This window comes from Zootoca vivipara, chromosome 1, assembly GCF_963506605.1.
Source record: "Zootoca vivipara chromosome 1, rZooViv1.1, whole genome shotgun sequence".
Classification (NCBI taxonomy): Eukaryota; Metazoa; Chordata; class Lepidosauria; order Squamata; family Lacertidae; genus Zootoca; species Zootoca vivipara.
In genome coordinates this window covers 128,771,303-128,798,221 of record NC_083276.1, presented here as the reverse complement: position 1 = coordinate 128,798,221, position 26,919 = coordinate 128,771,303, and the positions used below count along the sequence as shown (strand labels likewise).

General features: G+C 43.7%; 1 protein-coding gene across 14 annotated transcripts in view; it reads right to left on the bottom strand.

Annotated features, from left to right (window-relative positions):
• MAP2 (microtubule associated protein 2) overlaps nt 1–26,919 on the bottom strand; it is a 244,532-nt gene that overhangs the window by 120,176 nt on the left and 97,437 nt on the right. For 13 of the 14 annotated variants that reach the window (XM_060282190.1, XM_060282203.1, XM_060282223.1 and 10 more), the window contains exon 4: nt 12,568–12,631. The gene's annotated coding sequence lies outside the window, so the exon portion shown is untranslated. Of the gene's footprint in view, nt 1–12,567; nt 12,632–12,975; nt 13,211–26,919 lie in introns of those variants that run through there. The other variant, XM_060282196.1, reaches the window with a different exon arrangement.

Genomic DNA, 26,919 nt, shown 5'->3' with positions numbered 1-26,919 from the left:
AATTGCCTTTTTCTGTAAGTCCCTGTATGATAGGGAACCTTGTGCTAAATTTGTAGTCCGTAAGGCCTTAGAGGGTTGGGGTCGATTGCGCCCCTCCAAGGCGCCAGGTAGACAGCCAGTCACTTTTGATTTGCTCTGCGCCATGCACAGGCAGTTGAGGCTTATTTGCTGGTCTTCTTTTGAGGCTTATCTTTTTGCACGCCAGTCGGGCAACCCCGTCCCAGGTGTGTACCTGGCTGCTGACTCCAGGTGCTCCCTGAGTCAGTGCTACCCTAGGTAGCTAGTTGAACCAGAGCATATGCAACCACTCATTTGATTTGTAATCAATAAAGTTGTGGCCTAAATTCTGCCAAAAACCAAACAAAAAATACGAGTCATGTCTGAATTTATTTCTATGCCTGGGATAGAGGGTCTCCACACGCAACATGCATTCTATCTGTAGAAGGAAGCCTTGAGTACCTTGACTGATACTTCTGAAGCAGGCTTATACTCCAACTAATCTGAATAATGTTTTGTCATCCAGCATGTACAAGTTAATAGATCTGTCATCTGGATAAAGTCCAAAGGTCAATATACTGAAACTAATCACTGTGATTTCTACAAACCAAAAGCTAATTCCCAAACTACCCAAATAAATGTGAGCATTATCCTCCTGTTGGATTTTTGCCTGCAGCATACGCAAAATGCATGCATGTTGACATATATATTGTCAAAGTGATTCACTGGGAGTAAGGGGGAAGAGTGAAGAAAAACTTAAATGCCTTTTAACCTTTTAACAATTCTCCAAGCACAGCCATGCAACAAGCCTCTCAATCTGCTTGGTAAAGTACTACATACGTAAAATTGCTTTGGACAGCTTTGTTTTAACCGAACAGCTTTGCTTCTGTTCTCATAGCTCAGTCGGTTTAAATAATTATTCATGAATAGATCTGTATGCCTATTAAAACTAGGCTTGAAGCTGACCAGTAGTGCTAAGTTGCTTATCAGCAGTACCTTCTTCAATTCAAATGCAGATACAGCATAGAGTAGGAACTAGGCTTTAACCAGCCAGTGTCTCAAAATAAGCTTTGTACCACCCCAACCCCCAAGGTTAGAAAACTGGGAGACTGCTGCTACCGTATTAACTGATATGCATTGGTGCCTGATTTAAAAGCCCACTTTTGCAAGTCACACCTTCAAGCAGGGTGCCCCCCCCACTACAACACTGGAAGTAAAATATATGCTGAACCCTGGGATTCAAATAACGTTTGCACCCCAAAAGAGCCTTTGGGACAAACCAAAGCACATGTTTGCTGCACTATGGGAGACTGGCTGCAATTGGACCCGTCACAGCAGATGATGGAAACAAACATTTGTCAAAGTTGGAGCCCGCATGAGCACTTTGGCCTTTCCCACATGTTCAGTGAGGTAGAGGTGATTGTTCCAGCCCTCACTTCACTCATTAATTATCATCTGAAACAAGAAGGTGTGTCATGTGTTTTCGTATGAGTCACAACTTAAAGCGAGGAGACTCATAAGAAAACATGTGCAAGCTTAGCTTAGCTTTTCTTGTTTTAAAAAAACAATTGTCTGAAGGAACTCAAAACGGTTAGTCACTGCCATGATCTCAGAGGCCCTGAAAGCTTCTAATACAACAGTGCTAAGGTAAAGTGTTGCATCTTATTGTCATCTCTTGAACCCGATTCTCAAGGAATTCTGCGGGTGAGATCAGAGGACAGTGCAGGAATCTTAAGCATGGATTAAGATCCTCAGTTCAGCTGAAGACAGTTTTAAACGACCTTAGATATATCACATCAGCAGAGACTACCACGTAGTTAGAGGCACTGAACCTTTACAAAACAACTGTGTAGCTCCTCCAGCAAGCGCCAAAATGGTTCTCAAATCCAGGCCCCGCATGGCGTTCTGGCCTGCCCAGCAGCTCACAAGCCTTTGTTCTCCTTCTCAGCACACATCTGCCCCCAAACCTTCTGTAAAAGACACTTTTTCCTGTCCTCTCACACTCTTCGCTGTCACCTTGGCAACCACTATCTGCCCAGGCCTAAGGATTCCTCTCTGATGTGGGCAAAGTAACAATTTTTGTTATGTTAATGCCTCTATTCCAAGTGAGGTCCTGGCTTGGAAAGGAAGCTTAGCCCGTATTTTCCTACTGGCCTGGAACTAGATTCTGACATTCATAATTCCTTAGAAACCAATGATTTAAGAACTGGGACTGCTACCACCTAGATTGCCAGTCAAGCAGATTATAAGTATAAACAAGTTGAAAATATATGTTCTCAAGTTCTACCCAGCTTCTCGCTCTAATGCTAAATGCAAATCATTGAAACAGTAAAACATACAAGTTTATTTCTTTTTGTTTGTTCCCTTGGTGACACATTCAAGAATTCAATCTCTTTGACCACCCCACAATGCACATTGAGCTGTAGCTCATGTAGTTAATACTGCTGTTATACCAGCAAAACAAGTGGCTCTAAAAAGGGTTTTATCCAAAACAAAGGGGACACTTTTTGCAAAAAAATAAAAATTGCCCTCTGTGAAAATGCCCCCCTTTTGATCAAGGAAACTTGAACAGGAATTAAGGTGTTTATGGATTCAGAGCGAGGGCAACATCACGCAGAGAGAATTGCCTTCTCTTTGAATTCATAGAATCATAGAGTTGGAAGATACCACAAGGGCCATCCAGTCCAACCCCCTGCCAAGCAGGAAACACCATCAAAGCATTCCTGACAGATGGCTGTCAAGCCTCTGCTTAAAGACCTCCAAAGAAGGAGACTCCACCACACTCCTTGGCAGCAAGTTCCACTGTCGAACAGCTCTTACTGTCAGGAAGTTCTTCCTAATGTTCAGGTGGAATCATCTTTCTTGTAGTTTGAAACCATTGCTCCGTGTATTAGCCACCCCTCCCAATTTGGTGTCATCTGCAAACTTGATCAGGATGCCCTCAAGCCCATCATCCCAAGTCATTTATAAAGATGTTGAATAAGACTGGGCCCAAGACAGAACCCTGTGGCACGCCACTCATCACGTCCCTCCAGGATGAAGAGGAGCCAATGATGAGCACCCTTTGGGTTCGGTCAGTCAGCCAGTTACAAATCCATTGAATGGTAGCATTGTCTAGCCTGCATTTTACTAGCTTCTTTACAAGAATATCATGGGGCACCTTGTCAAAGGCCTTGCTGAAATCAAGATATGCTACATCCACAGCGTTCCCTTCATCTACCAGGCTTGTGACTCTGTCAAAAAATGAGATCAAATTAGTCTGACATGACTTATTTTTCAGAAACCCATGCTGACTTTTAGTGATCACAGTGTTTCTTTCTAGGTGCTCACAGACCGTTTGCTTAATGATCTGCTCTAGAATCTTTCCTGGTATTGAAGTCAGGCTGACTGGGCGGCAATTGTTTGGGTCCTCCCTTTTCCCCTTTTTGAATATAGGGGCAACATTTGCCCTCCTCCAGTCTGCTGGGACTTTGCCTGTTCTCCAGGAATTCTCAAAGATTTCTGCCAGTGGTTCTGAAATCACCTCTGCCAGTTCTTTTAATATTCTTGGGTGTAGTTCATCTGGCCCTGGAGACTTGAATACATCTAAACTAGCCAAGCATTCTCGTACTACCTCCTTACTTGTTCTGGGCTGCGTTTCTCCTGCTGAATCATCTGCTCCTTATTCTTCAGGTCGGGCATTGTTTTATTTTTGGGGGAAGATTGAGGCAAAGAAGGCATTGAGGAGTTCTGCCCTTTCTCTGTCCCCTGTTCACATTTCACCATCTTCTCCTCTAAGTGACCCCACTGTTTCCTTGTTCTTCCTTTTGCTACGGACATACCCATAAAAGGCGTTTGGGTTGCTTTTAACCTCTCTAGCAAGCCTGAGTTCATTCTGTGCTTTAGCTTTTCTGACTTTGTCTCTACACGTGCTGGCTATTTGTTTGAATTCCTCTCTGGTGATTTCCCCCTTTTTCCATTTTTTGTACATATCCCTTTTAAATCTTAACTCAGTTAAAAGTTCTTTAGATAGCCACCCTGGCTTCTTTAGGCACCTTCCATGTTTCCGTCTCATTGGTATTGCCTGGAGTTGTGCTTTTAATATCTCCCTTTTAACAAACTCCCAACCATCATGAACCCCCTTCCCTTTTAGTACTACCGGTACTTTCCATGGGATCTCACCCAGCGTTTCCCTAAGTTTTCTGAAGTCGGCTTTCTTAAAGTCTAGAATTTGAGTCTTAGTATGCTTGGTTGCTCCTTTCCGCCCCAGAAGAGCATGATCACTCTCACATAATCTTGCCACTTCTACCCCACTAACCAGGTAATCACTATTGGTTCGGACCAGATCTAAAATGGCTGGTCCTTTGTTTGGCCTAAGTGATGTCATTGTACAGCCTAATCTGACTGCTTATATGATTATTTCACTTTTCCGAGGATAAAGATTGAGGTAAAACCAAAACAATGGTATCAAAGTAGCAATCAACTGGGGACAAAAAAAAAGCTGTGACAAGCCATCATAGCCCATTCTCTCAATGTCATTGGTGGTTAAGGAATGAGCTATAAACCAAAAGACCCCCGTCTGAACACATTCTCAGCCTGCTGTCTGTAATACAGAATAAAAATACAGGCTGACCTTGAAGAGCAGTTGAGGGTATTAGCACAAGTAAGCTATAAACTGAGCACTAATGTGTTTCCTTAAGGGCTGTCAAGAGGGTATCTTTTTCTCTAAGCAAACTCAAGAAAGGTCTCTCCAATGACTCCTCCACCTCTTCCCCCTGTCTCAAAACCTAAAATTGACCAGCCCATTGATTTCCTACATGATTTCATACTGGCTTCGCCATGTGTTCAGATACTGTATCTATATGACACATATTGATTAGCATAGTATCAGGTACAGGATGTAGTTCTGTATAAAACATGCCCACAAAAAATAGGAACGAAAACATTCTCAAAAGCCTCCTTTTTCACCCAGACCTTTTGATATTAATTTTCTGCTCAGCTTTTAGTGTGGTGGGGGGTACAGTTGGAGCTACTTGTATATTTTAGGTTGTTTTATCCTTATTTTTAAAGTTCATATTTATAAGTTGCTTTGAGATTCATTTTTAAGCAACTAAATAATAATGATAATAGGAGGAGGAGGAGGAGGAGGAGGAGGAGGAGGAGGAGGAGGAGGAGGAGGAGGAGGAGGAGGAGGAGAAGTACACTGCACATACAGAAAATTCATCCTCCTTTTTCAGCAAAAGGGCCTAAGGTTAAATCCTGAGCTTACCAGCGGAATTCTGCAGTGTTGGGGCTGCAGAAATAGATGGCTGCAAAATAGGCTGGAAGTGTTTGGTCATTCAGCTGTATGAGCAGCAGGATAAATTGCCCTCACTTGAATCTGGCTTTGTGACATTGACACCTAGACAAATTTAACTGGCTATGAGATGATATGATACCATCAGACTCCTACCTGATTCTCGATGGGCCAGGATATTTTAAAAGTACATTTTTAAAAATTCTGCTGCAGCTGGTTGTGAACAGTCCATAAAAATGGTGAGGTAAAGGTGTTTTCACGGACCTTTTCACCACCACCACCACCCACTTTCACTCTGGAAAAAATTTACAGGTGAAAATTTTGTGCAGCCGTACTTAGATTGCCATGATTCTAAGTGTCCACATCTGCTGAAAAGGGGGAACTTGCTCCAAATGAGAACAATATACAAATATAATCCAAGCAGCTTTATCAAGAAATCCATATGGTTGTCTATTGCTCTCATCAATTGCACTGCGAGCTGAAGCCAACAAAGGCTAAACGGGCTGATCTATGCCATTTTCAGTAATCTGATTATAACATACAGGAATACAAATAAAAAGCCTAGATCTAATTTTATAAACTGTTCCACATTTCCTTTATTATATTAAACCTGCAATGGAAATAGAGCAACACATTCCCACTTCTCAGTATCAATGGCCCAAATTCCTCCCTGGTGGATGTGTTTTCACTGAGGCTTATTGATTTCCTTTAAGAATCAATTTAAGCCAGTCCAAACCATTTTTTAAAACTTATAATTTATTGTTTCACATGTATCTTGCCTGTAGAGCTCTGAAGACCATAGGCTATGGATGGAGTTCAACAGAGCGAGCCAAGCCCTTGTGGGGAGGCAATGGAGGGAACTGCCCCAAACATGGTGGGGCCCACATAAACACTGATTAAGAGTACACTCCAAGGACAGGAGAGAAGGAAGGGGTGGCTTGGTAGCTCAATGAAATTCAGCCCCCAAGCCTTCTAGAGTTTTTAAAAAGAACCTACCGAGAGTGAGTGATAGGGGGCAAGACTCCTTACACTCAATATTGTCATCTTTTTAGTAGCAACAGGCAATCTATCAGATAGCAAACACTCAAGTCACATGTTCCCACGGGAAATAATGAAAAGAAAGTACAGGGACCATGAACACAACATAAAACCATTAATGATTTTTTTAATTAAAAAAAATCTATTAGTGACCAAAAACAATCAGCTAGAATTATGTAGAGTAATATAATGACTTCCCACCTGCAGCAGACAAGAGATACAACATGCAACAGGAGCAACACGGTTCTCATTTTCTATTAGATCAATATTTATCACATGCTTATAGAACATGCACCTATTAGAACATGCGCTTAGCTTTACTTCTGACTAGTTTTCGGTATGGATACCGACAAACAGATTTACCCTCTATTTGTGCACTAGATCAGCAGCTTTTCCTAGAACCTTTCACGCCTAGAATTGGTTGTTTCTGTAACACAGGGGAGAATTGCAAGTTAAGCATGGGTTAATCATAATTGCAATAGTTATCCTAAAAAGCAGTAAGTGCCATAGGATCTGCTGTGCATGGCCTGACATCATCATTTATCCCCCACCCCCCTGCTTAAATCCTAGTGGAGACTTTTACACCTCCTTTGCTACGCTCCTTTGCTACGCTGCAGCAAAAACTTGCATGATGTCATCAAGTGCAACCAACAGTAGCAGTCCCTGAATCACAAGTTTGGAACTCCTTTGGAACGAATCCCGGCAGAAACTGCTGTTTCAGCTTGTTGCTTGCGGATGGTGCAGGGTGAAATTTTAAAATGTGAAGATAAATCATTGGTGTTCAGCCTTTGACAAATGGATGAGAACTTCAAGTACATTCCTAATTCATGCCTTTCAGCCTTCATGCTCTCTAGTGTTGAAACATATAACAAATAAAAATGGTTGTAGAGGTCTCTGGTGGGGGATGTCAACACCCAAAACAAATATGGAATATTTCTGAGGCATTTTAAATTCCCACACCAGCCAGGCACTTGCCCACAAAAGCCAGACAACCCGTGTAGGGGTTGTAGAGCCAATAGGGGCAATATATATTTAAAACTATCTGTGGGTTTTTTTGTTTTTTTTAAAGATAGGGTAAATTATTGAAAATATAATAGTGGGTTACTTTTTGCCCTGTGGGTTTTTGTTGGTGACTTTCCTTTGCAGTTTAGATTGTTTTGCAAATGGAAGTGAATTTTTAGAAAGTCAGGTTTAGAAATAATGCTACCGTAGATTGCCTGGGTGAGAATGAGCATATGACCCTAAATTGCTATGGTTCAGCAGCCATATAAGCAAAATGTGTATGAGCTACTAGCTAGAATTTCCTGATTTAAATCTGATCTCAGCCTGCACTGTGTGAATTTAAGAAAGCTAAACTTCACCTACCCAGCTGACATATGAGGATAATAATTTTGGTCCGGCCCAAGACAAGGAGTAGGATTTTGATTTGAGAGAGCTAAGTGCAACTGCCTTAATGTGGCACTGCTCTCTGTTTTCATTTCAGTCAGCCGGTGAAGAAGATCCAATGTCTAAATGGTTCCCCGCATTAAAAAAGAACAATGCTCTCTCTACATAAATACCGAGGGGCAGGTGGCTAAGATTAGAATTTGGAGGAAAACCTATGTTTATCTTATTACCAATTCAAAGACTGGTGCTGAACCCACTGTGCACCTTATTCCTTCCTAGTACTCTTTGCTTCTCACCCTCTGTCTCCTCTTTGGCTTAGAATAATAATTATTTTTTGCTCATCGCAGCAGATGATGGAGGAGAATGAGATGGGGTTTCCAATAAGGAACATGACAGAAGGTGTAGCTTCTATGAGCCTAGCAGCAGCCACCTCTTCTGCATTTTATTTATTTATTGCGAATATTTATAAGCCACGGCCAAAATGTGGAACACCAGAACCAACTTTTCCCTGTAGAAGCAACTACGCCAAATCAGTAATATGAAGAAGACAAATGGTAGCTTGGACAGAGTAAGGTGATGCACCTCATCCCTCCCCAAAGAAATGGACAAAGAGGTGCCTATTCACCTGTTGATGCTAAGACAGTAATGATGCATCTCAGCCAAGGAAGTACTATCAATAGTAAAAGTAGATTTACTATGGCAGCTCTACCTGGGGCACACACACACACACACACACACACACACACACATACACATATATATATATATATATATATATGAACAATAGTAAAGGTAGATTTACTATGGCAGCTCTACCTGGGGCACGCACACGCACACACACACACACACACACACACACGCATATATATATATATATATATATATATATATATATATATATATATATGAACAACCACAACAACAACTACCTCATTGCGCTGTAAAGCACTTTGGAAATGTAAAGCTGTGTCATTAACAAACAGTAAAGGTAAAGGGACCCCTGACCGTTAAGTCCAGTCGCGGATGACTCTGGAGTTCCGCACTCATCTCGCTCTATAGGCCAAGGGAGCCGGCGTTTGTTCGCAAACAGCTTTATGTGGCCATGGGTCATGTGGCCAGCATGACTAAGCCGCTTCTGGCGAATCAGAGCAGCACACGGAAACGTTGTTTACCTTCCCGCTGGAGCGGTACCTATTTATCTACTTGCACTTTGACATGCTTTCGAACTGTTAGGTTGGCAGGAGCTGGGACTGAGCAACGGGAGCTCACCCCGACACGGGGATTTGAACCGCCGATCTTCTGATCGGCAAGCCCTAGGCGCTGTGGTTTAGACCACAGTACCACTCGCGTCCCTTAACCAACAGTAGTAGAAGTCATATAGTCAAAATCTAGTTCCATGCAATCAAGCCAGTGGTAATGCCTCACCCCTGATTTGCCTTGGAATGACACCTGCACCTCTATTTTCTTTGGGTCCAAATAAATTATCAACGGCAGGATGAACAACAGCTCCAATTTAGCGATCTTTGGCAGTGCCCAGGACCTCTTCTGGTTGGTCTGCCTGAATGAACTCAAATCTATCTGCTCTTTGCCTTTAGCTGTACCCCTGATCAAAGAATGCTACCAATGTCCCTGCATGCAACTATCCAATGGGGAAGCATTAACTCGGAAAATGTAAAACATAACTTGGGGCATTTAGCCATAGCTTCCGAGCAGCCATTTGTCATTATCATGGCAGCACATTTTCAGCTGTCAGCGTCACAATAGCTGTCACTTTATCTACTGAGGGCCTGAGTTGCGTGTTGTTTATTATTACATTTATTCATTACTCATGACATAAAACATTTCAAAGCAACTTACAACGTTAAGTTGTTACATTTATGGCATGTTATCTTTATGGGACAAAATCATCTTGGGGGACACTTGAGGTGCCTTGCATGGAGGAATATTTCAACTGTGTGTGAACTGTCCTTTACTTTTCAAGTAATGATATTTTAGCATTAGAGTGCCAGTTTTCTAAACAATTCTTTGAGAATGGAACTTACAAAAAAGCAGAGCTAGCCACACTTTCCATTGATCATGCTGGCTAGATTTTCAAGAAAGAAGAGACTTTTAAGGTCAACAATTCAAAGGCATTGTCACAGTAAATATTACCAAATGAAGAGTCCAGTTTGAGCCCTTCAGAGCAAAGATACAAGCTACATGCAACAAATGTGGATTCCTGCAGCCCAAGTTGACCTCTTTAAAGAGGAAATAGTGGTTTCTGGAGTGGGTGCTCAGGAGGAGAGAGGTAGCAGGTGAACTTCCCAGTCCAATCATTCTCCCAAGTGGCACCCCATATCACAGAGCTTCAAATGCTAGTGGGAGAGCCTCTTTTTCTATCAACAGTAGAGGTACCATATCATGTTTCTATGGGTAGTGGCAGGCCATTAGACCTCAGCAAACAAGATTATTAGCCAGGTTTAAAAGCCAACACTGAAATACATGCAATATTAAATGGCAAAAGAACTGCATGGAACAACAAAGAGCATTTTTTTGTGTACTTAACTTTTTATATCTCATAAGATCTTGTGATAATGTCCCTCCACTTTGTTCAGCAGAAGGATTTGTGCCTGTAACTTCCATACCTTGTACCTATACCCATTTTATTGTGCATAATAATCATAGGGTTGTCATATTTCAAAAAGTGAAAATCTGGACACAAAGGTTGTTGGCCTTTTTTTGTTTGTTTGTTGGCCAAAGTTGAGTTATTTTTAAGGAAATTTGCCAAAATCTGACAAAGAGATCTAAGTGAGCAAAGGGTACAATCCGCACGTGGTCTGAAACATGAACTAGCCTTAATGGCAGAAGGTCCCCAGCATCTCAAAGGAGAGAGCAACTCATGTGTGGAGAAGGGCTATCGTTACATGGCAGAGCACATGGTCTGCAAGAAGAATGAGCCCATATTGCAGGTCCTGGGAAAGGCCTCTGCCAGAGATCCTGCAGAGCTACAGTGGTACCTCGACTTACAAACGACTTGACAACCGAATTTTTTGACTTACAAATGGGGGTAATGGCCGCGCGCTTATGAATGTCTCGACATCTGAAAGAAAACCGCGGCAGTTTTAGATAGGGATTTTTCGACTTACGAATTTTTAGATGGGGTTGCTTTGACTTACAAATTTTTCCGTTTCCAATGCATTCCTATGGGAAATCGCGTTTCCAATGGCATTTTTCGACTTATCAATTTTTCGACCTATGAAGGTGCCTTCGGAACAGATCAAATTCTTACGTCGAGGCACCACTGTAGTGCCATTCAGGGGAGACCATAGTAAGCAATATCTGATTCACTTTAAAGCAGCTTCCCATGTTCATATTCTTTTTAAAAACCAGGTAAACGTAAAGATGACAAGGCGCTGCAGTTAAGGCAACAAATAGCAGAGGAAAATGAACGCAAAAAGCAGAATGTGCTTTTGAAGCTTAGTTGCATTTGATCTCTCCTAAATATATACCGGTAGTTGACATTGGGGGGAGGGAATCAGTATATAAAACAGTATGATAGTTCAGATTCAGGGAGGCAGACAACAGTTAAGAACTTAACATGTGAAGCCCACAGACAGGCATGCAAGCACACAAAAACACATACCTTGAACACACAAACACGTGCATGCCATTTGACACAATGTATCACAGTCAACTTTGGGTTACAGAGAAATACAGCCAGTCTTGATGCTTTGGCAATTGCACTTATGTGACGTATGTGTGTGCAAACACACTTATTCACGTGAATGTGTGATAAAACATTATGTGACTACATTAAGGTGAACACGGGACATGGAGTATATTTATAGAACCTTAGGTAAAGGTGAAGTGACCACACAAAAAAAAGAAAAATGGTCTGAATAAACCATAAAACTCAAAAGCTCCACAGACTGAGAGGGTGTCCAGAACAGATTAGGCCCCATTCAAAACCCCAACGAAAAAGAACAGTCCCCAGATTTTGTGTTATGGAGTATTGTATTAGATGTATTCCAGAGGGAGAGAAAAAAGAGAGACATTTTGCTTTCTTTTCTCAGTATCTCATGCAGATGGCTGCAAAGTGTTGTTACAGCAACGAAAAAGGAATGAGTGGAAGGCAGGATAATATATGTATATTCTGCTGTGTCTCAGCAACAAAATGTTCTGCAGCTTTTGTGGCAACATGTAGGCGTAGCCTCTTATAAGCTGAATGGCTTGATTTTTTGGGGGGGGGGGTAACAAAAGGGATGCATTTGCTGTTTCCTCACATCCCTACCAAATAAAGATACAGCGTGAAAATCAATGGCAAGGATACATGTATCTCTTAGTTACAATTGGGGGGGGGGATAACAAAAACATACTTTTCCCTCCCTAGAAACAAACACGGCTCTATCTGTATGTGGCAGACTCTACCTACTGAAACAAGCCAAGGTATTAAATCCCTTATGTACTCCTTTACACAGAACTGCAACCACAGTTAATTTTTAGGGAGAAAGGTTCCCCCACCCTTAACACCCTTTATCTAGAATGGTTGAGAATAAAGGGCTGAATAATGCTTGTGCTTGTTTTGTTTGTCCAGCTCCGACAGGTGATCGAGAAAAGCAAAGGTTTTTAGTTTTTTGGTTTTGCTTTGAGGCAACCCCAGTGGCCAAAATGACTGAGCTTACGTCTCCATGCATCAAGTAGTTTTTAAGAATGCAGCCATCACAATGAACTTCCACAATGGTATACTCCATGGGCAAGCCGTAACGCCCAAGAAAAGCTATAGTACTGTGCGGCAGAATAGAATAAAAAGTCGTATGCAAAAGATCGCCTGTGAATGAAACACCCACTCCCCAGTGTGAGTACGGACAGGTGAAAAACGAGCTGTGCCTTACCTTTTGTCTGCAAGCAAGTCAAACCCAAGGCGTGTGTCTGGTTAGAAAGAAAAGGCTGGAGAATCTAAAAAATAACACACACACACTTAATATTATTACACTGGAAAAGTATTATCCTCCATTTCTGTACAAAAAGCACCCATTTAGTTTAAAATGCAACCCAAAAATGCATGCAAAATTTCCCCCCTCAAAAAACCCCACCCATATACCAAAGCAATTAAATAAATGCATGAAATGCAAACATATGTATACCCTATGCCTTCCATACAGAGCCTGCAGTCATCCAGTATTTGCAAATTCTGCACCTAATATATAGCAGGAAGGGCTTCTGTAGATCAGCATATTGCAGGTATTTAAAAAGGCACAGATAAAGCTGGTGGTAAAACAAAAAGGGGAAAAAAACATTACCAGCTCCTGTGCTTCGATACCAACAAAGGCATATCCTTAAATAACTGCAGCATAACCATTCTCCCAGAGTATTAGTATCCGTGAGCTCTCTGTCTATCTCCAGACAGACACAGTCTGCCAGCCACCAGCTTGCAGCTTCCGTATGTGTGTCGGGGAAGAGGAAAACTGCAAATCAGATGAAGTCCCCGCAGTGGTGAAAAGGAAAAGAGGCCGAGTGGGAGACACAGAGGGAGCTCGCTGGCCACAGAATTTTCCAGAATGACGGCAAGGCAGCCAGCTCCGCCATCACTCACTTACAATAGGATGCTGCACTTGCCTCAGCTTAAGCCGTCTGTCAAAAGGGTTCCTGGTATCGAATGCATGACAAGCATTTTAATTGCAACCAACCAAAACGTGTCCTTGGTAATCAGGCCTCTAATCCCAGGGAAAGCATCAAGCGGTTTCCTTTTGTGTCACTGCCAAATGTACACACAGGCAACAGAACACCAAAAATTTATATGAATCCATTTTTAAAAAAATGTTTTACATGCAGTAGCATGTGCTGCTGAAAAAAACAGATCTCTTGGGATTATAAATGCGAAGTTACCACAGCATGCACACTACACACACACATTCCTTCTTATCTTCCGAACACTTTTTAAAACTTCTCTAAGAAATAAGAAGCTTGCTTGTAAGAGAAAATATACTGTATGCTCAAGCATTATTTTGGCTTTCAAAGAAAGATATCATGCTACAAGTAAAAGGTGCAATTACATTTCTGCTATAAACCAGGCTTTGCCACCATAGCTAATGACACAAATGTACTAGCTGAGCCACAAATTCTCTGCTGTGGATTGGAAACATCAGCAGAAATATTATATACAAGCAGATGAAAACCATGCAACAGAATGACACTTTCAAAGTTTTGCAACATGACCTACCTAACTGAACTACTTGAGAGTATGGAAGTGTCAAATGGTTGACCCCAAACCTGCTAATTTGCTTTTTTAAATATAGTGAACACAGAAGGTAACAGAGAGTGCTCCAAGGGCAGTTGAGTTCATAACCGTGCCTTGTTTACTCATCAATAAATCTCACTATGTCTGATAGGAATAGTAAGCGGGCATAGGATTGCAGCTATGAATATGTATGTAATGATTAATCTCAAAAGTACAAATGAACAATTGTCAGGTTACTGGAAGATGTTACAGAAAGATTATTTTCTGGTAAGTATCTGTTATGCATCCCAGGTCTTATTCCTGGGAAGTCAAGAGGAAATAATGCGGAGACACATACAGACCTATAAACACTAATTTGGGAGTCAATTCCACTCCCAAATAAAAATTATTATGATGTAATTGTAAAAATATTTTCATAAGTTGTGCTAAGGTAGGGTTGCCATATTTCAAAAGACAAAAGTTGTTGAGCTTTTTATGGGTTGCCATGACATTTTTTAGCAATTTCTGCCCAGATACTGCTTTCAACTGCAGTATTTTGGCTACATCTGGGACATTCCGGACGTATGGCAACCCTAAAAGGGTAAAGCTATAAATTCAGCTATTGCTAGAAAAAAAAGTTGTGTGTCCAGTTGCTCTCGCCCCACCATATCTCAACAAGAGCACTGGACAACAAAATAGTTGGCAAGTAATAATGTCAAATGACTTAGAAGTTACTAAGCAAAATGTTGTTGGCAAGGTGGGAAGAGAAACACGTGTTTTATTGAGTTCTTCCCTTTTCCAGTTAAAGAAAACAGTTCCATATAAATCAGCAGGGTCGACAATACCTCATAATGTAAAAAAACAACACATACAGTGTATGGAGCCTAACTGACAGTTTATTACACAGACATTGTTCCATTAACATTCATTTAGCATAACAACAGTTATGCTACATAACTGTAGCATATTGCAACAGTGCAATAATAATGGGTTATGAAATACTTGTAGCAACAACAAACCTCACAGACCTTGAAACTTCGGCACATGCTAGCTGGGAAGCCTATACACAATCCTAGTTCACAGCTGCATGAGTCGGTGCAACTTTCTGTCATTGGCATCCTCAGAAGTCCAGTGTCCAAATCAAGGGATGTAATAGTACCACTTTATTCTGCCTTGGTTGGACCACACCTGGAATACTGTGTCCAGTTCTGGGCACCACAATTTAAGAAGGATGTTGACAAGCATGAGGAGTGCAGAGGAGGGCAACCAAGATGATCAAGGGTCTGGAAACCAAGCCTTATGAGGAACAGTTGAGGGAGCTGGGTATGTTTAGCCTGGAAAAGAGGGGACTGAGAGGAGATATGTCAGCCATCTTCAAATATCCTGCATATGTCACATGAAAGAGAGAACAAGCTTGCTTTCTCCTGCTCTGGAGGGTAGGACGTGGACCAATGGCTTCAAGGTACAAAAAATGAGATTCCGACTAAACATCACGAATAACTTTCAGATGGTAAGAGCTGGTTGAGAGTGGAACAGACTCCCACAAAAGGTGGTAGACACTCCTTCACTGGAGGTTTTTAAGCAGAGGTTGGGTGTCTATCTGTCAAGATAATTTAGTTGAGATTCCTGCATTGCAGGGGGCTGGACTAGATGACCCTCAGGTTTCTTTGAACTCTACAGTTCTATGATTCTACTGACAAACAGCACCTCTTTCCTGTCTCGACTTAGCCTTTCCCACCCAGTCCTTTAAAGCTTATGCAGCCTCCTTGGCATTGCAGAAGAAGAAGAAGAAGAAGAAGAAGAAGAAGAAGAAGAAGAAGAAGAAGAAGAAGAAGAAGAAGAAGAAGAAGAAGAAGAAGAAGAAGAAGAGAGAGAGAGAGAGAGAGAGAGAGAGAGAGAGAGAGAGAGAGAGAGAGAGAGAGAGAGAGGCTCGCCCCCCACCCCCCTCTGGATGGGAACTATAACTTAAGACAGTTAAACATGCTAATAATCTGCTGTACTGCACCAGGGGAGTGGGGGAGGAAGAGATTTTGCTGCGAGGACAGTTAAGGCAGGAGCTGTAGCTATTAAGCATCTCTATGGTTACTGGTATGGGGGGGGAAATCACCCTTTTTAAACAAAATGAGCAATGGAGGAGAGGAGCAAAGGATGACTTCAGCTAGTACAGTCACTCTCAGCAGGTATTGCGGGGGGGACGGGGGACGGGGCACAAATAAATTTCAGGAGCTTTAGAACAAAAATCATTCTGGAATTTTCCCAGTGGAATAAATGACTGCTGTTCTTCCCCTTCTAATGTTCCCTTACAGAGAGCCAACATGCAAGTATCTCATCAGCCCATCTCATTTTGGCAGTACGTCTGTTCGTGCTCTTCAGAATTGGATTGCCCGTTTGCTCTGAACTTGACTGAACCTCCCAGATTGTGTTGTATTGTCAGCACATTGCATCATCTTGCTCATACCCATGCAGCCCCTTTTCTTAGCTACTGACGGAGCAAAGAGCACCTGTCTTTCTGTGAATCTGATGGCTCCCCAGTATTAACGCCATCCACAAATGCCTCAGCTTTAAATATACATATATATTGTTTCTCCTTTCCACACAATAGTGAGTGGTCTCTTTTTTTACCTGCTTACATTAAAGTTGAGATAAGTAGATATTGTGGATTAATTGATATGCCAGGATTAGCAAAACAAAACAAAACAAAAACTTGTGTACTGGTGACACAAGGGACAACAAGTGCAGCAGTCAAACTCCCTGGATCTTGGGTCATGCTATGCGCATGAAAGACCATATGCCTTGAAGTGTTGGTTAATTTGTCGCCCTACATTTAATTTATTTAAGAGTAATAAAAAATATTTGCACTAACAAGTAACCTTGCCATCCTGTTTCATGTTCTTCCCAGCTGTGGGTCTTATCCAGCAATGCTGTTCCACTTGCACAGCACAGCTTTCCCCTCCTAGACACCCTTCAAAGGCTGCTCCAGAGAGTTGGAGGACGCGCCAGGGTAGATTTTTGAGGGCATGAAAGGAGAAGAGAGGTAGTTCCACTGGGGGTCATTTAGCCCAACCCCCTGCAATGCAGGAATCTCAACACGAGTTCCCCTATCCAATCTGAAACCATACCAGACCCTACTTAGATTTAAAAATGTGCTGGCAGTTTTAACTGTTTTAGCATTCAGTTTTGTCTTGTTTTTATTGCTGTTTGTATTTGTGTAGCAAACTGCAAGCCATCCAACAGACTTTAATACAGTCTGGGCTAGAAATCAGAATGAAAAAGGAAGAAATATATAGGTAAAAATTTACAAGGGGTATTACCAGAGAGCATCACCTCAATTCCCCCCTCACTTTTGTATCTCAGTTGCCATCTTGTATGGGAAGTTTAGTTGGCAAGAGGTGGCTATCCAGAGCAGGGTGTGTTTGTAGGACCAGTTGTCATGGAAAAGAGAGCATCCTGGCCCTCTGTGCCTTGAGGTATGAAAACGTTGGGATGCACAAATGGCAAAGTTTTCCACAGCCTCATTCAATCAGCACGACACCCTGCCATAAATGACAATTCTAAGCCCTGAAATCTTGCCTCAAAACACACCCTTCCTGTATCTAGCACTCTCTAGGTAGGACAGCAACAGATGAACAGAGAAAATCCTTTTCAACTGCCACCTGATTCCCCCCCCCACTATATAACTGGTCCATGCCCTTTGTTGGGGAAAACCTCTGGCCAATCCCTGTTCCCTCCTGAAAGTGTCGATCAAGATGCCCACTCCATCCCCTATTCTCCCCATTTCACCTTATCCTGGCACTGAGGATTTCATTCCCTCTTTCCCACTGATGCATTCTTGGGAGTTCATAAGAAAGGTTATGGTTTTTTGTTGTGTTTTAAAAAAATCCTCTCTCTCTTTCCTTCTGCTTTCAACTTTCTCCTCTCCCCCTTTCCATTGCATTACTGTGCAGCTGCTTTTGGCCCAGTGTCACCCCATCCTACTCTGGTACAGCTATCAAGGGTAGATTCATAATTTGCCTTTTCAGGGTGGCGGAGAAAACCCTCTGAAACTGTCTCTGTTTCTCTCCCCCTGGTAGCTTAAAGGGGTGCTCCACAACCTAGACCAAGTTCCTAACCTTACCTATGCAGTGCACCTCATGTTTGGGTCAAATATGCTTCATTTCTGGGCATTTCTACCCTACTGACCAGGTCCACACAGGGAAAATGTGACCTTAACATCAGGCTTAAATTCACCCACCCTCCCCCAGCAATTCAGGTCAGCTGCCAATGACAAATGTGTAGTATTCAAGATACAAAATGCCACTCTTAAGGCAAAAGGTTTAATGCTCTTAACACAAACAAAGCGGTGCCTATTTTGTATCTCTTATGAGATGATGAAGAAGGAAGCAACTATACTAAATTAATAAAGATGTAAATTAGGTTACTTATGAGTAGCTAGTTTTGGTAATGAGCATATTTGTCCACTGGGAACAATGCTGAGAGACTCATTCAATTTGCATTAGGCCATTGTAACATTTTCTCTTAAATTACTTTTTGGCAAAAAGGGTTTATTTTATCTGCCTCTCATTCTTTCACAACTGGGGACATTTAAAACGCGTACATGGAAATGGTATTTGTACCCTCACTCTAGGCATATACTTAGAAGTTCCACTGCTTTCAAAGGAACTCTATTCTGAGGATGCACGTTTAAGATTGCCTCAGGATTTACATTTAGATAATTATTTACATCCAAAACCAGACAAATATATTTGAAGTGTGGAACCTGTCAATAAAGAAATGCACAGCTGTGAAGCCAAACCAACACACACAGACTCTGAATGAGCGTAACCGAACTTTTTGGGGCAGGATATCTCTTAAGACATCTATTCCTTGCAAGCCTCTCAGCCATTATACGAACAGAATATCATTCACAGGTAACAAGTCATACAGGAGAAGTGCTTCTCTTGCTCTTAGTTTCATGCTAAAGCACCAAGCTTTGTAATCTTTCATGACACTTTCATGAGTGCATGCTCTTATTTCGTTGACACCAGAAGTCTGGGATCAGACTATAATAGGGGTAAGCAACTGAAAACCTGAAGGGTACATCCTGGCACTGAAGTTTCTAATGGGGGGGGAGTGGCAGATGTGATGGAAACACAGGGGTCAGCATGTCCTCTTTTGCCACTTGAGGAAAACGGGAAGTGCCACTCTGCATAGCCACTGCTCCCACCACTACCTGCCTGCTCCTCTGCCACTGCTTGCTCTGCCGCCGCAGGCCTGCACCTGCCCAGCATTTGCCGCTGATGGGGATGCAGATTTCAGGCAAGATAGCATCCCTTTGTGGCCAGATCCTATTCAAATCACATGAGCACTTGTGTGCACTCCACAAGATCTCACGAGATCCTCTCCCAAAATGGACACAATCATGCCCGAAATCGTCAGTGCCTGGGCTTGTTTGCTTTTCTGCCTGAAGCAGTGGTCTCACCCTGCCTAATGTCTGGGCCGAAAACAGCAGCAGCTTTGGGATGGGAGGTCACTTTCAAACACCCACTCCACTTCCTTCTCACACAGGCCAACCGGTGGGGCGGGGGGGGGGGGAGAATGGGAATGCTCCCAAATGGGAAATTACATAAGATCTGCAGACCAGGGGTCTTATCCAGAAGATAAACATACAAATGTGGTACAGGGACATGGTTACATATTTCTGAGCATCTCAGCTTGCAAGCTTTCCAATAGTTGTATATAGCTGTGTTTTCTCCACAACAACTCCTTTGCTCTGCATGAGGAAAGCCCTTGCTGTTCTCTAGAATTGGAAAACCGAGAATAAATTATGCAAGCTAGTAAAAATAAAAAAATAAAAAAATATTCAGATTTATTCCATTTGCACAATGAAGACAAGTCCCAGAATTCTGCATTTTGCTGTTCAGATTTTGATTGCACAATTTTATTAAAAAGGAGCCTTCCTAGAATTACACATTCCACTGCTACTTTCACTCACATTTTATTAATGGAAACACGGATTTGCCACTTTCACATACTCTTTTTCGCTCTCTCTCTTGTTAAAGCCTGAATTGAGACAAAGCTTCGCAATGTATGTTGCATTTTACATCAAAGGATATACTATAATAAAATAGCCCTGCTGCATGTCAGTTCCATTTATACGAAATTATAATTATGTTTTATTAATCCCTTTGTTGAGTCCACAAGTTATTTCTTTGAGACTCTAGATATTTCTTATAAGATTTTAAATTTGTAAATAAAAAATTGATCTAAATGTCTGAAAGGAATGAATTTTGTTTATTTTAAGTTAGTTCCTAGTGTTAGCATTTTCACCCCTCCCAATGTGAGAATCAGATGATAGGCTCCAGAGAGAGATGTGGGCGGGAACTGTTCCTTCACTCAATTGCCTTCCTGACTCTGCTAATTTAGTGGGGTGTGGTATTGCTATATTGCTCTGTAGCTGTTGTGAGTAGCTCTGGCTCTCTGTTATGCTGTGTGTTTGCAGTGAGAGCTGTTTGTAACTTTCACACAGCCTATGCATATATTCTGTAAATACTCATTAGCTCGAAGTAATAAAGAGGATTAAAAACCTCTGCCGCAGTATCCATTGTTTATCGAAGCAAAAGGTGCTCCAGTCGTCCTGTTAGCCCAGTTGGGGCAGAAGAGGGACTGAAGACGTGGATATAGCCTGGCATAAAACCCACACCTAGGTCTCAGTTAAGATACTTCATTTAAAGTTTAAACTGATTCAGATTTTTTATGGTTTTCCCCAAGGAAATCTGAACACAATTCTCTGAGAGAAGTAGTGACTTCTAACAAAGAATTCTCAGAATTTTCATAAAACTGCAGTTCCCAGAATGCTTTAAGGGAATTCATGCCAGTTAGCCACATGGATTGTCTGTGCAGGAAGGTAGTATATAAATTACGCTTGTGTGTCCTATATGTTTGTGTAGTAATAATGAGGCAACTTCACATTGTCTACAGCAATGTCTACCTACATCATCAGTCCTGGCCGGACTGCTGAAGAGTTAGAACTGGTATAATATACAACTGAAGTACTCCAAGTGCGATAAAAGCCTCATGGTACTATTCATACAACTTGTTGTGTACATTTGTGTTCCACTATCCCCTTTTTCTGTCCGTTGGCTTGTAACTATTCACTTTCCTTCTTTGTTGTTGCCAACAGTTCTGTGTGTGTACAAATTTTGGGGCTTTGTCTGTTAAACCACTGAGATGGTAGTGTTTTGAGGAGCCCCCTCGGTCTGGGACTGGCACAATATTAATACCTTTCTGTAAGAGAGAGGGCTTGCAGAGAGCAGCCCACTCTGCTTACTTCCACCAGATGGGAGAGCAGCAGCAAGTCTGGGAGTTCAAATCAGGAACAGGAAGGGTTAAGACGGGTCCAGGGCTCTGCAGAGTCCTGGTGGCTCAGCTCCAGGTTGGTAGCAGGGAAGCAGGGGAGGAGCTAGCTTCAGCAGGGGCTGGAAAGGAGGGAGGAGAGAGAATGGCACCTCAGGAGCCTGGTTTGGGACCACGGAGGACCCATAGAGCAAGGAGGAGGGGCGTTTGGAGTCTTAAAAGGGGGGTCAGAGCCCACGAGACGCCATTGTGGGCTTCTGCCCCATGCAGAGCAGACATGATTTGAGACATCTCACCACTGTATATAGCATGCACAATAAAACTATGAAAATCCAGAGGATGTGTGGAGTGCTTACTCGGGAGTAGCCAACACCCCATCTGTGACAGCAAGCCCACAATCTCTTGATGGCTACCCCGAGGGAAGAGGGCTGCAAATGTAGCAGCCGGCATGAAGTTGGCAGCATCTAAAGCAGAAGAGAGAGATGCCGAGGGAGGATTGGCATGAGTTGCCAGCACCCTGCAACTATGGAACGGCTCAAGCACCAGGTAGGCACCCGGGCACAGGGGAAGCCAAGCTTAGTGAACCGAGCAGCTCGGAACACAGCCAAGCCAGAGGAGCGGAGGCTGGACAAGCAGAGAGGACACTCGGGACGGGCCAGCACTTTGTAGGGCGACCCTCAGCACAAGCTGGCTCTAAGACTGAGAGGCATGGTGGCGTGGAAGTGCAGGAGGCTGAGAGGCGAGTCCGGGCAGAGGGGACAGACGGAGGGGAAAGGCAGCGGCCACAAGTTCCCATACAGTCCCGGGGAGGCAGCTGCAGCACAGCACAGCCCCCTCCAGCCAGATGTGATGCAGAGGGACAAAGCCCGCGCGCGGGTACTTTCAAACGCTGACGCGGGAAAACAGAGGGAAGAGAAAGGCGGGAGATGCCTTTACAATGCACCCAGCCACTGGGTGGAACACTGCCCCCAGAGGAAGGAATGGCGAGAGCAGGCAGGCACAGACACAAGCCTGGATGCCAGATCAGGAGGGGAGGGGCCAGGCAGAGCACCAACAACTGAGCCCTCCTGTAACACCCCACAGCACGACAAAGAGATGGAAGTGAGTCTGCAGCTGCCAAGAGGCCAGACCCAGGAGACAGTCGGGCTTCTCCGCAGGGGCAGCAGCAACGATTTCCTATCGGTGCACTTGGCTAAGCAGGATCAGATTCCCATTTTCCCAAGGGAGCTGCCCATGAGCGTCTTGACCGTAGGCGGCCGGGAATTGCAGGAGGGTGAGGTCACGCAACAGACCCCCTCTCGGAAGATGACAGTGAACAAGCACGCAGAAGTGCTAGGTTTGGACTTAATGGACAATGACCCTGTGGGCAGCCAGCGCCGGGGAGATCTCACCTTTGGAGATGCAGACGGCAAGGAGCACTGCAGGAAAGAAGGAGAATCCTCAGGATCGCACCACATCAGCTCCCCAGGCGGATGGAACGACGCAGAGGCGGGGATGCAGGAAGAGAAACTGAGCCAACTCACCAAAGAGGACACTTTTACCCAGAACATACGGAGGGACTTGAGGGAGAAAAAGGGGGCAGGGGAAGGGCTTGCCGAGAAAGAGGGGTTACTCTTTAGCAATGATGCCCGGTATATGCCCCAGGACTCCCTCAGAGGGAAGATTCTCAAGCAATATCATGACAACCCCACGGAGGGGCATGCAGTACATGTCTTCACGAGGCTCACACCCAGTAAGGCCAGTCTTGGGCGAAACCCCAGAGCCTTCCCAGAGCAGGGGGAGGGGGAGATTGGGGGACCACCTATTGAGGCATGGGGTGAGAGGAGGGAGACAGTACACCAACAACTGGATGGAGACGTGGCAAGGGGCAATGAGGCTTACAAGGAGGGGGCAGACCATCACAGGGGACTGGAGAAGGTCTTCCACGGAGGGGACAGGGTCTGGCTGTGGTCAGAAGGCCTTCCCATGGGGGGAAGGGGGAAGAAGCTGGCACCCAGAAGGCTGGGGCCCTTCAAGGTTCTGACACAGATCAACCCTGTCACCTTCAGGGGGGAAGCACCTACAGCGAGAAAGGTCCATCCCGTGGGTCACAGGTCTTTGCTCTCACACTTTAGGGAAAGCCCAAGGTTCAGAGGACGTGACACACATCCAACACAAGACGCTGACAGGAGGGAGGGGGAGGAAATCACACAAAAGACACTAGATAGAAGGGTGGAGGGAGAAGGCAGCCAAGAGGGTCCAGAAAGAAAGGAAGAGGAGGAGGTCTACAGTGCCACAGCGAGCCCGGGCTCCCGGTGGGGGGAGGGGGGGTTAAAATGTCTGATGGCCAGGCAGGGCACTCCTGCTTCCCAAAACGCGGAGGCAACCACGCACACCATGCAAGGGGAGGACCGCACACTGGAACTGCACGCTCCTTTCTCCCACAGACCCAAACCACCACACGTCAGTAGCACAGGGAACACAGAGGGGGAGGGCGATCCCAGGTGGGGAGCAGGGGAGACGCAGACCCAAGGAGCCCTCCGGGAATCGGAAGCAATTTTCCAGAGGGAGGAGGAGGATGACAACGGAAGGAACTACACGGACCAGCCACCCAGCACCGACGGGGAACAGGATTTTACACACACTACAGAGGAGGAAGACCTGTCAGGCTTCCAGCCCTCTTTACAGACATCAGACCAGGCAAACCAGGCCTCAGAAAGGGGGGGGGGAGCCTGGAGGGGGGGTGGATGTAAGAGAGAGGGCTTGCAGAGAGCAGCCCACTCTGCTTACTTCCACCAGATGGGAGAGCAGCAGCAAGTCTGGGAGTTCAAATCAGGAACAGGAAGGGTTAAGACGGGTCCAGGGCTCTGCAGAGTCCTGGTGGCTCAGCTCCAGGTTGGTAGCAGGGAAGCAGGGGAGGAGCTAGCTTCAGCAGGGGCTGGAAAGGAGGGAGGAGAGAGAACGGCACCTCAGGAGCCTGGTTTGGGACCACGGAGGACCCATAGAGCAAGGAGGAGGGGCGTTTGGAGTCTTAAAAGGGGGGTCAGAGCCCACGAGACGCCATTGTGGGCTTCTGCCCCATGCAGAGCAGACATGATTTGAGACATCTCACCACTGTATATAGCATGCACAATAAAACTATGAAAATCCAGAGGATGTGTGGAGTGCTTACTCGGGAGTAGCCAACACCCCATCTGTGACACTTTCTAACATCCATATCATTAAGGAGTGAAAAGGATATTGTACTGAGAAGTGTGAAAGCAATATAATTATGTTGCTGTAGCAGAGAAGGAGCTATACTCAGGGGTGCCAGAAGAAAATATGAGCTTACACTTTGCAAGGGAGACTATTTCCAAGAGTAAGCCCCACTCTCTACAGCTTCAGCTGCTAGTTGTAGTGTAAAGAAATATACTTGCTAAAGGAGAGTCCATGTAATCAAGCCTAGGTGTTCAAAATAGTTATTTAGCTCCAAGTATTACCATATGCCATGCTGGTTCTCTATTAATAGTTTCAAACAAAGGGCTCTGTTGTAACAAAAGCTATAATGGCCTTTACTCTTTTAAAAGAGTTTATAAACGATTAATCGCTTAATGTTTTAAATAGGATAAAATAGAGTATAGCTTTCATAAAATTCAGCAGGACGGCTGGCATAAATCACTAAATTTGGTGGCCTCTGCTAAGTACCCTGGGTAATATAAAGATCTTACGCAGATATAACCAATCCCAGTTCTATCAACAACATAGTTTTATCAATCACGTTTATTATCATGTGAGGGGAGGGCTGTCAGGTTTTTTCCCTTCAATCAATAAATGCAAAAGCCTTGATTGCAGATGTGCTGAATCCACCTACAGTGCTGCAAGAAACTCTAATTTCAATTGGCTGAGCTGCTGTGATGGAATGGAATGTTCAGATTCTCAGGAAACTAGTCCATAGGGCTAAGACTGTGTACTGTGGGTAGCAAGGGAGTAAGCAAACAAGCTGGGGGCTGGGGACCAAGACAAGAGGGCACAGCATTGCTAGGTCTATTCTAGACCCTGGCAGAGGAATTCTACCTGTGTAGATTGTCACCGCAGCACTATGACAGCTGGGCAATCTCAAAGAAGGCAATGAGGGCCGAAAAGAAAATCCTTTGGGTGTAGGGTTGTAGTTTAGACCAGCAAGGAACTGGACCCAAATTCATGAGTTTTTGAAACAGGAAATATCTGAGCAGAGATTCACAAAAACAATAGGACCATTGAACATTCCTGGCTTGACGCCTTTATCTTTTGGAAAAAATATTTCCAGAGATATTTCCAGCACACTGAACAGAAAGTTTCTTCATTTCGTAGATCTTTTCAAAGACTCCAATGAAAGCTGATAAGGGATTCAAAGGTATTGTTGGCCATAAATACTGAATAGTCACACCCTGTAAATGCTGGGAAGAAAACTATCAATATGTTTAGATATAAGAACGCTGCCTCAAAAAGGGCAGGTAGAGATGACACGATGTGTACGCTACATACAGATAGTACAGCACATAGCTGCTGTGGGCATCACTATTTAATCTAATCGGGTTTTGTCAATTACGCTGATATTCTAGAGACAATATAATCATCATCATGAAGATGCCTTGGGGTTGTCCAATAACAGAGAGAGCCCCACCAAACATTCATTCAGTGGTGGCTTTTACCATCAAAACAATTCAATTAAGTGATCACAAGTGATCACAAACCTCTCAACGTTTTAGAGGTTAAGTGTTTTACAAGTGGAGCTTACTTTATTTTAAGCATTTATAGCTGATGAACAGAAGGCCTCTGTTGATCTACAATTTGCTGCTTGGAGTATTTTTTTCTGAATTTTACCCATTCTGAGCTGTTGAGTACAGGGAGAGCTAGATAACACACTAAAAAACAACAACATTTGAACTTTCTGCTGCAAACTTGCATTTCCCATAACAATCTCTTCAACAACTGCACCATGCGCAAGTTTTTGCTCACCAGAAAGTGAGAGGTACATTGAACACTTGCCTGTCTTCAATGGCTGGTGCCCATTGAAGGCAGAGAGACCAACAGCATGGGCAGTCAGAGTCAATGACAAGCAGAACCACTGGCAGGTGGAGTCAGCTAGTTGTAGGTTAGTCTCCATCCTCCTCCCTGCTGAGCTCGACAAGGGCAAAATAATTGAGACTTAAGCACCACCAGGCCACCAGCAGGGCAGGTTGTCTAAGAAGACAGGCAAGTGGGGCTGGCAGAGTAGGTTGGTGGGACAGTGTTCTGATTGCCCTCATGGACCAGCCTCCACTGGTTGAATGGGATATGAGAAGCACATGGGTGTGACTAAAACACCCAGGGGTTTCATATCCTAATAAACAAGAATTTGTTTGGATTAGCACTGACTCCCCTGTGTTCCCACATGATATACTGGAAGTGCAAGTTATTCACCCATCTGCCTGAATGTAATGTTCAAAGTCATCCTCAATTCAAAGATGTTAATGAGTGGTTAAGAAGATGAAATGATGAGTAGAAACTTAAAGTAATGGAATGGAAAATGAAAAGGAGGAAGGGAGGGCGTTCTGGCTGCATAGCAAGGTAATATTCCTGTGTTGACTTGTGAAATTATCTCTCCAGGGCAGCAGAGGAAAGACACCTCCTGGGGTTTTTATGAGAGCAATGGTCAATACTATATATAACCAGTGCAAAAAGAATTGAGCATCTGAACTAATAGCTTCTTCTATCT